This window comes from Haliaeetus leucocephalus, unplaced genomic scaffold (assembly GCF_000737465.1).
Source record: "Haliaeetus leucocephalus isolate CR32 unplaced genomic scaffold, Haliaeetus_leucocephalus-4.0 Scaffold182, whole genome shotgun sequence".
Classification (NCBI taxonomy): Eukaryota; Metazoa; Chordata; class Aves; order Accipitriformes; family Accipitridae; genus Haliaeetus; species Haliaeetus leucocephalus.
This window is the reverse complement of record NW_010972618.1, coordinates 218,515-232,281: the sequence shown is the minus strand read 5'-3', so window position 1 is coordinate 232,281 and position 13,767 is coordinate 218,515. Positions and strand designations below refer to the sequence as shown.

General features: G+C 51.4%; 1 protein-coding gene and 1 non-coding gene across 7 annotated transcripts in view; both read left to right on the top strand.

Moving 5' to 3' along the window:
* The first annotated feature begins 10,336 nt into the window (after positions 1-10,336).
* Positions 10,337-10,408, top strand: TRNAE-UUC. Its single transcript has one exon. It is a non-coding gene; the product is annotated as a tRNA-Glu (tRNA).
* Positions 10,409-13,426: 3,018 nt separating this feature from the next.
* Positions 13,427-13,767, top strand: part of RBM39 (RNA binding motif protein 39) — a 33,915-nt gene continuing 33,574 nt past the window's right edge. For 3 of the 6 annotated variants that reach the window (XM_010564518.1, XM_010564519.1, XM_010564517.1), the window contains exon 1: positions 13,427-13,743. The gene's annotated coding sequence lies outside the window, so the exon portion shown is untranslated. The remainder of the gene's footprint in view (positions 13,744-13,767) is intronic. The other 3 variants (XM_010564520.1, XM_010564521.1, XM_010564522.1) reach the window with 2 other exon arrangements.

Here is a 13,767-nt window from a genome sequence, read left to right as displayed (position 1 = left end):
GAGGGCAGCCCCTGGCGGCGGTTGCGGCCGCTTCGGGGCCCTCCCGAGCCCGCCTAGCCCCTGGCGCCGCGGAGCCCCGGCCCGACCAGAGGGGGTGGAAACGAGGAGAGGAGAAGCGGAGCCGTGACCTCTGTTTCGGACAAGCTGAGCATTACTTGGGCTGCAGGTCAATGGCGACAGTCAGCTGTCGTGACCAGGTTTGCGAGGAAAAGCGTTGTTTAGCGGCAAGAGCTGTACTATCTGTCACAGGTGGTGGTGTGGGGCTCTTGCCCCCCTGCTTAAGACCACCTGGAGACTGTAGCTGGTGCAGGTCTCAGATGTAGCCTGTGCTTGCTCCCGGATCACAGCTGCCCCGGTAAATTGTTTGTCCTCGTGATGGGTGTCCCCGACACTGCCTCCTGCTGCACCCGGACCTGGTGGGGGCGAGGGGGTGGTCCCAACAGGCAGCTGCCCCCTGCAGCGCAGGGTGCTTCAGGGGCTCTGCTCTGCCCTCTGTTATTCCTGACACCCTTCATGAGCAGGGATGGAAAGTGGGACTTGGGCCCCTGGGACTTGAACCAGCCTGGAGCATCGAGAGAGGAAAACGTCTTTGCCTACGCTGGATGCCAGGCTGTCCCGGCAAGGTCACCTGGTGGGGTGACAAGCCTTGGGTCAGTCCAAGGTTTGCCCCAGCAATTTCGTCTGGGCAGGTTTGGGGGGCTTTCTGTGTTTGTCTGTGTCCTGAGCACATAGCAGTCTAGTCAAGGCTGTGCAGGAAGACCAGGTGTGTCCCCTGCGCATGCAGGGATCAACCCTCAGCGTACAAATGGCGATTCAGAGGCCTTGGTAAAAGGTAGAGCCCTGCTCCTTGACCAGCATGAGTAGTCTGAATAAACAAACCATGCACTAAAGGTCAGCCCTGCTAGATCAGCTTCTGTCAGCCACCAGTTTGGAGTATGTCACTTGGCACGGTGGCACAGTAGAGCCCCTGTTACCTCAGTGACTGCTGCAATGTGGCACTGCTGCCAACGATTTTCATACAGGGTCCTGTTGTTCCAGAATAGGAACAACCCCATGCAGAGGCAAATCCTGGGGGTTGAGCTGCCCAGATGCCTCAGACCCCTCTAACTGGGGGTGCAAGACTTGGCAGATACTCGGTGGATTTTGCCACTAACAGAGTGATTTTTGACCCATATCACAGCATGCAGCAAATTTCTGCTACAGTCAGAAATAAGTCTGTTTGGCTTATTAATCATCCCAAGCGAGCCAGTGGACAGGGTCCCTGCGCAGAGCGATACTGTGCTCACGGTGCTCTCTTGCAGACAGCGTTTTGGCACTACTGAAGAACTTCAGAGTAACTTAATCTGAAGACATTCACATGAAAGTCCCACTGCACTTTTAAATAACAAATGGAGAGACAGTGAGATCATGGCCGCTCTGCTCGCTGGCTGGACGCACAGCTGCATTGTGCTTACCAGGGGGGTCTGTGCAGTGGGGGCCGGCGGAGAGTGAGGCCGCCGTGGGAGCTGCGAAGCTGCTGGAGATGCCCGTGGTGCTGCGGGAGAGCGGGCAGGGGAGGCTGAGTTTTGCAGGGCTGCAAAGCTCAGGGACTGAGGCGTAGGCTAGCAGGGAAGGAAAGGAAGCATTAAACCAGGTCTGCATCAGAAATAAAAGTTTGCTGGTGTAGCTCTAATGTGGTTAAATTGGCAGCTTTCCTTGTGGAGATGCAGATATTATTCACCTTTGCCAACAAAGGCTATACCTGTACTCTGAGAGAAACAGCAATACTGGGAAAATGCTTATAGCAGCCTGACAGTCTCTGTTCAAGGGCTCTTGTAGATAAAGACTTGGGGTATAAAAACTTCAACAGCCTGTTTGATGTTGCTGTGCTAGCAAAAGCCTTTGGACAGACTCCAAATAGAAGCTGGGGCGATGGGAGGTTGCAAGAGCCCCAGCTTCAGGGGCATCCCAAAATGAGTGACCCGATGCAGTACATGGGAAGTTGGCTGCAGGAGGGACCAGGCAAGCATTCATTTTTTCTGTGACATGCTCATTTTATTTTGCATATTTCAGGGTTTGATGATAATGTGTAGGCTGCTTTCAACCTACACTTCTGGCAGGCTTGCTGGAGAACATGTAATATCATTGCCTAGCTGCTGCAGCTAAAGCTCTTGGGACGTGATTCTGCACGTAGTGAGCTAAGAGATCCCTTCTTGAGGCCAAAGCGGGTGAGCTGGAGGCACTCAAGGATGCAGAGAACACACTGAGATGACATCTCAGATCAGTCCTACCCATGGGGTAGTGCTGTCTTGCACAAAGTCATGCAGCAGGAGGACATCAAAATGAAGAGCAAGGAAACCACCATGAAGGCAGAACCTCCCCACCAGAGGATGGTCACATACCCGCTGGCACCAAGGACACTCTTGGGAGCAGAGATCCCCACTGCTGGAAGAGGAAAGCTTGGTGGAAGGGGGTTCAAGTACCAGGCATGATAGACGGTTGTGAGGCTGTGACTGGCACACAGGTACAAAGCTGCCAGACCAGGGTCTTCCTCTTCAGGAGAGCTAGGGAGCACTGGTGGACATGAGCTGTGTTGGCACCTGTGACTCAGGGAGGGGGAGAGAAATCCCAGAGGGGAAAAATTAAGCAGCTAAGGGAACAGCTTCTTTTGTGGGACCTCTGCAGTGACTTTTTCAGAGGCTTTCACAGCTCAGGCAGTCATGGGCTGAGGAAAACTTATACTAGTGGTACCTGGTCCTCCTCCAGAGATACAGGTGGGTCACTCTGTGACATGTACATGGGAGATCAAACCCACCAGTCATGATGTCTGCAATCAATACACCAAAGATGGCAGCAGGAGGTGAATATGAAGTGTCTGAACAGACTTTGAGAGCATGGCAAAGACACCGCAGTGTCTCTGAGAACAGAGGGTTATAAACCCTGGCTCTTTTGCTAATAAAACCACACTGCCTACAAGAAGAAACAGCCTTCATAAATTGTGAGGCTGTGAACACTAGATCACTGTAAGATGAATTAAGAGATGTGTGATCAATATTTCCAGGCCAAAGTATCCCCTTGTTGCCTGTTCTTGGCTGAAAGATATTTCCTACAACTGTCACTGAAGAAGTGTAAAAGGAGCCAGCTCCCTGAGATCATGCTCAAATCATTTCTTCAGATGCTGCCCCCAGGTAGAAGAAAGTGTACCTGGAGTCGTACATTCACCCCCCTTTCATGAAGCTGCTCAGCTGGTGGACATTCGTACTTGTGCACACACTCCACGTCAGGAAATGGCAGGTGGAGGACCTTGCATGAAGGGTCTTCCTCATCTGTGGGTGTGGAAGAACTGGTGATGCCAAAGGTAAGGAAAGCTCAGTATTGCACTGCAGCTGCCCTGCCCGCATGTACTGGGCTGGGGAGGTGGGACAATGCCCAGGCAGATGTGCTACAGCTGTGAGCGCAGACAGCATGTTGCCCCAGAGATTTGGGTCAGCAGGCACTGCCCTTGCACTGCCTCTCTTAACAAGCAAGACTGCACAGCCTGGAACCAGCCCAGCCCCATACCAGCCCCACAGTAAGTGTCTCCGTATAGAGCAAGAGGGGAGTAACAGCGCCAGTCATGTGGGAACAAACCCTGTGTTGAGGAGACACTAGTGATACTGGGAGTAGATGCCTAAAATGCTTGCCAAGGCTTGGGTGTCTGGGCTTACAGCCAGCACTGACCCAGTGCAGTTGCAACCTTGGATCGGCCTTCCAGGGCACCAGCAATGATGGGAGAATGAGCTGGGAGATGCTTCATCAGTGGCTCCCTGCTCCACTTGGGAGCTGCATTTAAGCTCAGGTCCTCACCCTTGGCCCCACCTGTGCTACGTTCCAGTGAAGCCTATGCCCCACCTGGCACCTTGCTGACTCTGACCCACCAACTGGGTCAGCAGTCACTCGGCCATGGCTGACCCTGATTACTATCACTGAACCTGCTCTGCTCCTCTTGCATGGTGGGTATGGCACTGCCATGCTGTCACCTTGTCTCCGGCTCGCCTGTCACGTCCTGCTGCCCCCGGCACCACAAGCCCCCAGGGCTGTGGGGGACACCAGGAGAGCTCTGTGCACTCTTGAAGGAGCCAATAATACCAGAAAAAGTTCTGTACTGTGAAAGTCATATGTTACATAGGTCAAACTACTACCAAGCTACTACTGTGAGTGCCTACACATGGGCAAGATTTCTCGCCATGGGCAGCTCTTTGTTCCAACAGGAAACAAGATGAAGTGCTAGGTTGACCAGGGGGTACAGTTCACCCACACGGGTGATGGGATCTCCATCCTTGGAGATTTTCAAGGTTTGGCTATGCAAAGCCATGGTTGACCTGTTCTAATGTTGGTGACGGTCTCACTTCAACCAAGAGTTTGCGCTAACGCCCTCCAAAGGCCCCTTCTAATCACTGCATCTGTAATTCTGAGTCAAGGGGCTTGAGGTTCAAGCTGGGCAAGCAGATGTGGTGAGTTCACTATTTCAGAGCACAGACATCTTGTATCAAATGTCTCAGATACATTAGTGAACAGGACGAGGCTGAACTGGATGCAGGAGTTGCTGGCTGAGGTTCTCTGGATTGTGTGCTGTGAGAGTCCTCTCCGACAAATGGTCTTAGCATGTATGAGGCAAAGAAAAAACATCCTGTTCTTAATTAACCCTGTCTGTGTTTTGAAGCTGACTGAAGATATTGAATAGCCCAGGACTGTCCTTTGGAAAGAGCTAGTTGGAGATATTTGGCCATTTGTAAAAATAAGTGTTTTTAAGCAGCAATCAGCAGGGTTTTTTTATAGTAGGCATGATGTAAATTTATGTAACAAGCCAGATGTTCTGCAATGGGGCTTTTTCAAAATCATCCTGTCCCAATTTTTTCCATCTTACTGTCTTTAGCTCCCTTGCAAAGTAAGCAGTCGTGCTATCACATTACCAATTGGCAATGGCAGCAGCTGGCTATAACCCAACCTTAGCAGCATGGGACGCGGAAACAGATGGAGCAGCAAATGCTCTTTATTTCCTTTCCTGCTTTCTAAAACAGGTTGTGACTAAAAACATACAGGAAAGGTTTCTGCCATCTTCCCTGCTACCATGGCTCCCTGGCTGCTGACAAAGCTTTGGGATGAGCTCTAGCAGGGGTTACTGCTCCCCACAGCAAAGGAGAGCTCTGCCTTTTTAGAGGGGAGCTGAAAAGAGGGGAAGGGCATCAAATACAATGATTACAAGCCTTTATAGGGGAAAGAAGGATGCAGTGGGTGAGATGGCTGAACTGAGCTGAGGGCTCCCCGTGCATCAAGTCCTGCTCCTTCTGCTGCTCTGAGTCTTGGTTCTGGTGTTCATCTGAGCCTGGATGAACCACATCAGCTCATTAAACTGGCACAAAACAGAAGTGAGTGGTGTTTTGCCAGGCTAGTAACCTCAGCTGGCCTGATGGATGATCAGGCGAGTGCTGAGATGAGGATGAGGAACAGAGCCACACACCAGAACAGGCTGGGAGGACAGAAGAACAGGGGAGGAAGGTGGAGGTGGGAATGTCCCTTGTGAACCAGGAGATCAACTCTGCTCTCCTGGGTAGTCCTTGCCCCAAAGCTAGGCAGGCACGGGGAGGAAAGTCCATGCTTCCAGGTCACTTTCTGTGAGCCAAACTCTGAGGCTGCTGGCAATGAAGGTCAGAAAAGTGTCCACAGCAGAGGTTTGCCTGCCTTGCTTCAAAATTCCCGTGGGATGAAAACTCCCCAAAATAAGGTGCATATGTCCCTGCCACCACATCAGTTACAGGTTCCCAAGGGACTTGTACTCTATCACAGCCTCTCACACCTCTTTGTGTCCAGTAAGAGCTCTGCTGCTTTCAGTCTACGTCCTCTAAGGATTTACCGATCCGTCCAAATGCATGAGCTGGGCAATGGTGCTCTCTCCCCTGCAGGAGACATTATACACTGGAAAACATGAAACTGTGTGTGGGTTGGCTACACGAATTCCACCATCAGCTGCCCTGAGCTGGGGGACAGCTGCCCAGAGCAGAAGACACTTGCGAAGAGGTGGGTGGCCAAGGCCGATGACACGAGACTGAGCTGGCACCGCCACATGCACCCAACCAGCAACATGAGCAGTGGTGACACAGCTGTTCCATCTCACTGTAACTCCCTGCTCCCTCTTCCACCAGGCTGCATGAGCTGCCTGACCCGTCTGGCTTTGCTGTGGCTGATGTTTGTGCCAGACAATGTAATACTGTTGTAGGTACTTGCCAAGAACTGAGTTTATTTTTTAGCCACAGACAGAACCTGTAATTCCTCAAGCTAATCCTACAGTCTGATGTTTTTTTTCTTACAAGCCTTGACAAATTAATTGAATCCCCACTTCTTTGAGAAACCTGGAAGGAAAGTCCCACAGTCAGGACTCCTGAGTTAAAGATGGGGATTCATGAGGTCACCTACGCCATTTCTAACCAGTGCAGAGGCTTTTCTGGAGCTATTTCTTGCTGGCCTTGTTGTCTCCTGGGGCGATCATTCAGACATCTATCTGAGATCCTGTCAGGGTGTTTTGCATTACAATCTGCCTAAGTTTTCTCAGCTTCATCCCATTATTCCTGTTCTTCTCAACTATCACAAAAAAAATTGCTCCATTTTGTTGTTTATAGATGTCCCCAACTGAAATATCTGCAAGTTGTCATTTCTCACCATATTCTTTCAGTGAAATAATACAAATTTGATTTTTTAAAACTTAAACTTAATCCTTTTTGCCCTCAGATAGTGTCTTGAGTTCTGCCTGCACACCGCCTGCTTACTAATACATACTGATAACTAAGTCCTATAATGAGTGCAAGAAGTGGTTTATTACTCTTTATCTTTTATCCTTTCTCACACAGTCAAGGGTTTGAGGACCAGCCATGCTCCTGCTGAAGTCAGTGGGAATGGCAGCAAGTTCCTTGCTCTACCACATAACTGTAGGGAGAAATTAAGTTTCTGAACCTGTGGTTGCCAGCGTTGCAATGCCAAACATTCCTGTTTGCATTTGCTGCACTGTCAGGCAAGCTCGGTTCCTCTCAGCATCCAGGTATTTGGCTTTAGGCAAACCAGTTTGAAAGCTGTTCTTTGCTAGTTTTTTAAACATCTTGGATATCTACTAAGCAGACCAACTCAACGAACAGGTTCTTGTATTTTAATTAGAGTGCTGTGCACACAGGCTGGGTGCTGACAACCTGAACACATGCATTGCTGTCCAAGTACCTCCCTGGCCACCCATTGTGCACAGCTGTTGTTAGAGAGGAAATGCTTGGGCTTATGCCTGAGCAGTGTCTCAGGGGACCACTTGACACAAACCCTGGGTAATGCCCCATGACAGCACATCTGTAGGTGGCCACGGTCAGTCCCACCATGCCGGAGTGCTCCTGCAGGGCAGCCCAGAGACCAGACTGTCGGGCAGCTTGTGGCTATGAGCAGGTCTGAGGTCAACCTGGGTAGTCAGTCTGCAGGTTGGGGTCAGGATCAGGCCAGTGATGGTGACTGGGGTCAGACACAGCCTAGTGACAGCTGTGTGGGTCCATAGAGACAAGGCAGAGCCGAGGCCAAGCCAGGCAGTCATCCTGCAGGTCAGGGTCAGAGAGACCCAGCCTGGGCATGGCCATGGGCAGGGGCACAGGCACATCAGTGAGAGCACTGGAGACAAGTACATTTCCGACACAGCTCAGATGGGGACCGAGGGCCCAGGGCTGATCTGAACTGGGGTTCCTGGGCTGGGCTGGGGTGCAAGCCCCAGCTGAGGCTGGTCAGAGCTATAAGGGCTTGTTAGCGCCCTTGGGGCCCTGAGAACAACTTCACGGGCAGGTATGAGAACAGCATGAGCATGGTCAGTCTACATTAAGCCAAAGGTCTGCCTCCCCCAGTGTCCTGATCTCCAGGAGTGGTCAATGAAGGGACACCTTCCCCCTTCTCTCACACACAATTCCTGGGCAAACAGAGGTGGGGGGTTGTAGGTGCTGGCACTGCTGCTCCTTCTATTGACACTTCCTCAGAGCTTCTGGAAGGAGAAGGAGCATCGTCCAGCACTTGAGACTACAAGAGAAGCTGAGGACAGGCAGGTTGATGCATGGGAGAAGCTCAAATCTTGCCACCAGTGGTGCCAAGACCTTGGGGATCAAATTGCCCCTCATCTCACAGAGACAGACTACAATCATCTCCTGCCAAAAAAGCAGGGACCTCTGACTGGCAGCCAGTCCCTCCCCATGTCCTTAGCACAGACCACAGCAACTCTGTGCAGGCCAGTGGGCTGCAGCTGGGATCCATGCAAGGAAACATGATCTGCTCAAGTCTACCTTATGCAGTTACCATCAGATCCATTTGACACCTTGGAACCTACTCAGGATCTTTTCTGCTGGCATTCTGACACGGTCTGCACCAGCTTCACATTTTGAAGGTTATTTTATTTTTAATTTAATATTTTGATAGCTTTCTTTACTATGCTTTGTAGCCGTATGTCCTGGTTTCAGCTGGGATAGAGTTAACTGTCTTCCTAGTAGCTGGTACAGTGCTATGTTTTGAGTTCAGTATGCAAGAATGTTGATAACACTGATGCTTTCAGTTGTTGCTAAGTAGTGTTTAGTCTAAAGTCAAGGATTTTTCAGCTTCTCATGCCCAGCCAGGGAGAAAGCTGGAGGAGCACAAGAAGTTGGCACAGGACACAGCCAGGGCACCTGACCCAAACTGGCCAACAGTGTATTCCATACCATGTGACGTCCTATCTAGTATAGGAACCGGGAAGTGGGGGCAGGGAATCGCCGCTCGGGACTAGCTGGGTGTCGGTCGGCGGGTGGTGAGCAATTACACTGCGCATCATTTGTACATTCCAATCCTTCATTACTACTGTTGTCATTTTATTAGTGTTATCATTATCATTATTAGTTTCTTCTTTTCTGTTCTATTAAACTGTTCTTATCTCAACCCACGAGTTTTACTTCTTTTCTTGATTTTCTCCCCCATCCCACTGGGTGGGGGGGGAGTGAGTGAGCGGCTGCGTGGTGCTTAGTTGCTGGCTGGGGTTAAACCACGACACCATACCAGCCTGTTTTTAGTCTTTTCCTCCTGGTGATATAAACTGTTCTGAGCCATTTTAGCAATCTCCATGCTTCTTACAAGCATGTTATCCTTTTGGCTTATTCATTTTTTAATAAGCTCTTTTGAGAGGAATTTCTTTGCTGCTGTTGTTATTTTAATGACACTCGGTTGAATACATTGTGCTCACTCTTATACATAGCTTTTTTAATAGCACTGTTCTGAATGAAGCCCCTCACACATCTCAGCACTAAAGCCAGTTGCTTCTTTTATATTCTCCAACCAGCCGCTCCAAAAATCAAGCCTTTGTGGTGTCTAAAATGTAGCAACTGCTTCATATGCTGATGTGACATTTACTCACTCAATGTGGGGGTAATTGGAGACTTTTCATTCTGATGATGTTTTCTGTCTTGGCAGCCTCTCTGATCTCCTAAATGTATCACTGTCACCACCACTGCTTTTGAAGACTTCACTACCATAGTCCTAATACTCCCTTTTGCCTATTTAGGTGTGAATTTTCTAACTATAGGGGTTCAGTGTTACATGTTGAAAGATTAAAATCGTTTAGGCACATTGACTCTGAGATTTCTTTGGCATCCAGCATCACCCCTCCACAAGTACAGTTTAGTCGGTTCTTCCTGTATAATCTGTAGCCTGCTATTGCCACATCCCACTGATTATCTGCCTTGCACCCATTTCAGATGAAGTTGTTCTCAGTCAAAACTGGGTAGTCCAGTTGTTCCACCTTATTTTTTGATTGCTAGAGTTTGGACAGAAGCACATTTGTGGCCGTTACCCAGGGTCTGTACCTTTTAGGCTAGACTTCATTCATTCATCCTCCCACTTGTCATTTCCTTCTTCTTCAGTTCTTCATGTCAGCCTCCATCCCCATCTTTTAACTCCGAGAATTTTAACGACTTAGGGAAGTATGACCCTACATTTTGCGGGGTTTTGCACATCAGCCTTCTTCGCTTAGTGCAAAAACTGAAGCGTTGGCAGCCGGACCCCTTCACTCGCAGCCTCTGTCAGAACTCCCACATCGCGCTCCCGGCCACCTGCCTGACCTCTTGCCAGGGAGACAGACCCGGTCCCGCAGGTTCACGGCTTCAGCCGGGCACGCCTGCACGGGGAAAGGCGTCCACGCACCGCCCGCGCGGCCCCCGGGCGCGGCTGCCCGACCCTGTGCAGAGGGCAGCGGGCGTCCCCCGCCCGCGGGTCCTTCCCGCGCCTCTCCCCTCCCCAGCCGGCGGCGCAGGCAGCAGGCGGCGCGGCAAGGACTGTGCCTATGTGGTCCCACATGGTCTAGCGGTTAGGATTCCTGGTTTTCACCCAGGCGGCCCGGGTTCGACTCCCGGTGTGGGAAACAACAGAGTCTTTTGCTTTCCACTTTTTTTTTTTTTTCGTTTGTTAATTCTGCGAGATCCCTTCCACCATCCGCAGCGCGGGGTAACACGAACGACTCCCACCCCCACTCCAGACCCTCTGCGTCTCCCCAGGGACGTGCGTTAAGCGAATGCCCTTGCACTTGTAGCAGAGTCAGGGATGAGGAAGAAACACCAGTCGTGGCTGTCATTCCCCCCACAGCACCACAGCAACAGCCAGCCTCTCCTACAGATGAAGCTATCCCACAACCGGGAAAACTTTTGTTAGGAAATGCGTTACTGAGAGCTTCCCCCGGCCTTCCCGTCAGCTCCAGAAGTGAATCCAGCCAAGCGTGCAGCTACAGCACCAACAGCCCCACAGCGCTGAATGTCTGCGGCCAATCAGCCAGGGCAGCCCTATGGCACACCAGGGCTGGACATGGAGCTTGTGCAGCTGCTTGCCAGTTGAGGTCCCTCATTAGCCACCCCCACCCAGTCTTTAAGTTCCCAGGCCCTACGTGCCCCACACCACCTGTCATCACTCAAGGGCAAGGGGGGGTGTTAGTAGAATAGACAAAAAAAGGCAGGTCTGTGGCCTCCTTCCACAGCCTGGCTCCACAGGCAAACAATGGGAGAGAAAACCCTCAGGGAAATCCACCAACAGGAGCCTAAGCACACACTTAAATCGCAAGGAGATGATGACGGAAGAGGAACAGGATGCCGGGAGCCAGTTAGGCCTGACCTCAGGATGGCTGACTGGGGGCAGCACCAAGGAGCAGCAGGCAATGGCAACGGTGTGAGGGACAGGCAGCCAGTGAGGTGCTACAAGAACCACCACGATAAACTTTATTTTGTCTGCAACAAAATTATTAATTTTGTTTACAACCAACCTGTACAAAAATGGTTAGGTTGGAATAGACCTATTACGGCCATGCTTTTTTTTTTTAAACAGTTCATTTTTCCTAAATGTCCCAAACTCAACTAAGTTGACCAGTTCAGCTGTGCAAGACCTTTAGGATCTTTTTAGGCTATTAACATTTCAGGAACTTTGTTAGAAATGACATTAAATGACACAGTAGTCTGGGAGTTTCGGGAAAACAGGTTTTCATTTGGAAATCTATGGGCCTGAGTTCTCACACCTTAATTGGTTTAAGTATTTCTATATGCAATAGCAAAATTGTCATTTCAGGAGGCAAAGTTTGTTTAAAACTTTTCTTTACATTCTTTCAGATTCATAGGACAAAAAAGAAATAACCTAAACCCCCCAGCCATTATTGCTTATCTTGTGCTGACTTCAGCAGGAAACCCACTCAATGTTATCTGCACTATGTTGAACAATAGGCCAACATTTAGTTTGTATTATTAAATTTAAATACAAGTAAGCCTTTCTGTGGGCTCCCGGGGAAAACAAAGCACTGTTAATGAGACAAGCCAGTTTTGTTTCAGAAAACACTACTTACTGAGTTAAACCATTCAGCTTCAAGGCTCCAGCAGTCTGCAGGGGCTTGGGACAAAAGCTGCACCAGAACTCCAGGTCACTGACAATTTAAGTCGTACTTGGGACTATTGTGGCTAAAGACCTGCCAGACAGTGGTGGCCCATTAAGGGGGGTATAGCGCTGGCAGAAGGGTACAGCCACAACACCTTCAGATGCTGTTACTCTTAAGCTTATTGTATCCTGCCGAGCCCTCAGCCGAAGGGAGGAAGGTCAGACCACAGGCCCTGTTAAATCATCATGTCAGAAGAACCAGTCACGAAGGAACACAAACAATTTCACTCACCCTTGCCCAATCTATGACCTAATCTTCTCTATCCCTCTCTCCTACAATAAATAACAAGCTTGAAACAGCAAATCTTTAATGCTACCCCAGACCATCATCCATTTGGCCCATGACAAAAATATTTCAACAAGGTGAGCATGTATGATGCTTCCTCCTGTGCTCTCAGGCTCCAGCATCAGCAGCTCAGGGACTTCCCAAGCTGGACATGACTTACACACGTTGTGTGTTTGTCATGACAGTTTCATTCTTTTCACCTGTCGAAAAGGCAACAGGCTTCCCTCTGCTGGCATGAGATCCCCAACACGATTCTCACTTGGCCGTGCCACCCAAGATGTTGTGCTTACGTTGGAAATGTTAGCGTTAAGGGTCAACTGGGATCTCAGGAGAGGTGTTAGTTTTCTTTTACAGCAAGCACAAAGTTATTTGATGTAACAGATGTGGGTAGAAATTTGGACACAGGTGTTAAATGGCCTGTCTACACAGGATACACTCCTGTGTAACTATAGTACAGTAAGCATTTAAAGAACTAACACAGCTTTTGGAGCTAAGAGACTATAAACCCACTTATGGTTACATGGTGCTCAAGGAAGAGGAAAAAAAACCCCAAACTATTTCCCTTGCAAAAACACCTAACCTGGACAAGACACCCGTGTGTGGCCAGGAGAGGGACTGGGGCACACGGCAGAGTACAACCACAAGAGAGGAGGAGTTGCAGCAAGTTTGCCAGAGGCAAGAGCCAGTGATGACAGGGCTCAGCGCTAGGGCTCCAGCCCCCAGGGAGGCCCCGAGGGATCCAGGACACGGCTGTTCCCTAGCCAAAAAAGGAACGGAGGCTCCCAGCCCACAGGCCCGCACTGGGCTCTCGGACACAAGACGCACCCGCTGCCCCGCACCAGCTACAGGAGGGCGCCCGGGGTCCCGCACAGCTCCGCGGAAGCGTCCGGGGGCGGGGGGTGCAGGCCACAGCACCCCAACCCTGGCCGGGACGGGGCTGGCAAGCCCGAGGGCTGAGCCCCCGCCGCTCACCTTTGACCCTCCCGCCGTGCCCCATGCGGGCGGGCGCGCGTGCTCTCGCGAGAGCATGAAGACGCGTGACGGCCCCGCCCATCCGCCCAAGTCTCGCAAGAGCTTGAGCCGTCGCTTCCGGGCGCGATGTCTCGCGAGAGGCGGCGTGCGCGGGTACGCGGGGCCTTGTCTGGGCCTGTGTCTCGCGAGAGCCCCTGCGCCGGGCGCTGGGCACCCCCGTGCCGTGCGCGGAGCCTGCGAGCAGTGAGACGCGGCGGGCGCCATTTCGGGGAGCAGCCACCGGTGCTAGAGTCGGGGCCCAGCCCGGGTCCGGGGACTGCCCGCCACGGTTGCGCTGCCCCTCGCCGCCTGCCGCCCTGGGGCCGGCCGAGCGGCGCCGCCCATCTGAGGTTTAGACGCCTGGAGAGGGGCTCCTGAGTCCTTGGGCCCATCCCCCACCGTCAGCGCAGCCAGCGCCGGGACCGGGAGCCGCCGCTGCCGCCGCTGGACCTCGGGCGCCCGAGCGAGGACAGCACCCGCCCGCGGCGCAGGTAAACTGCCGGGCGGGGGGCCGG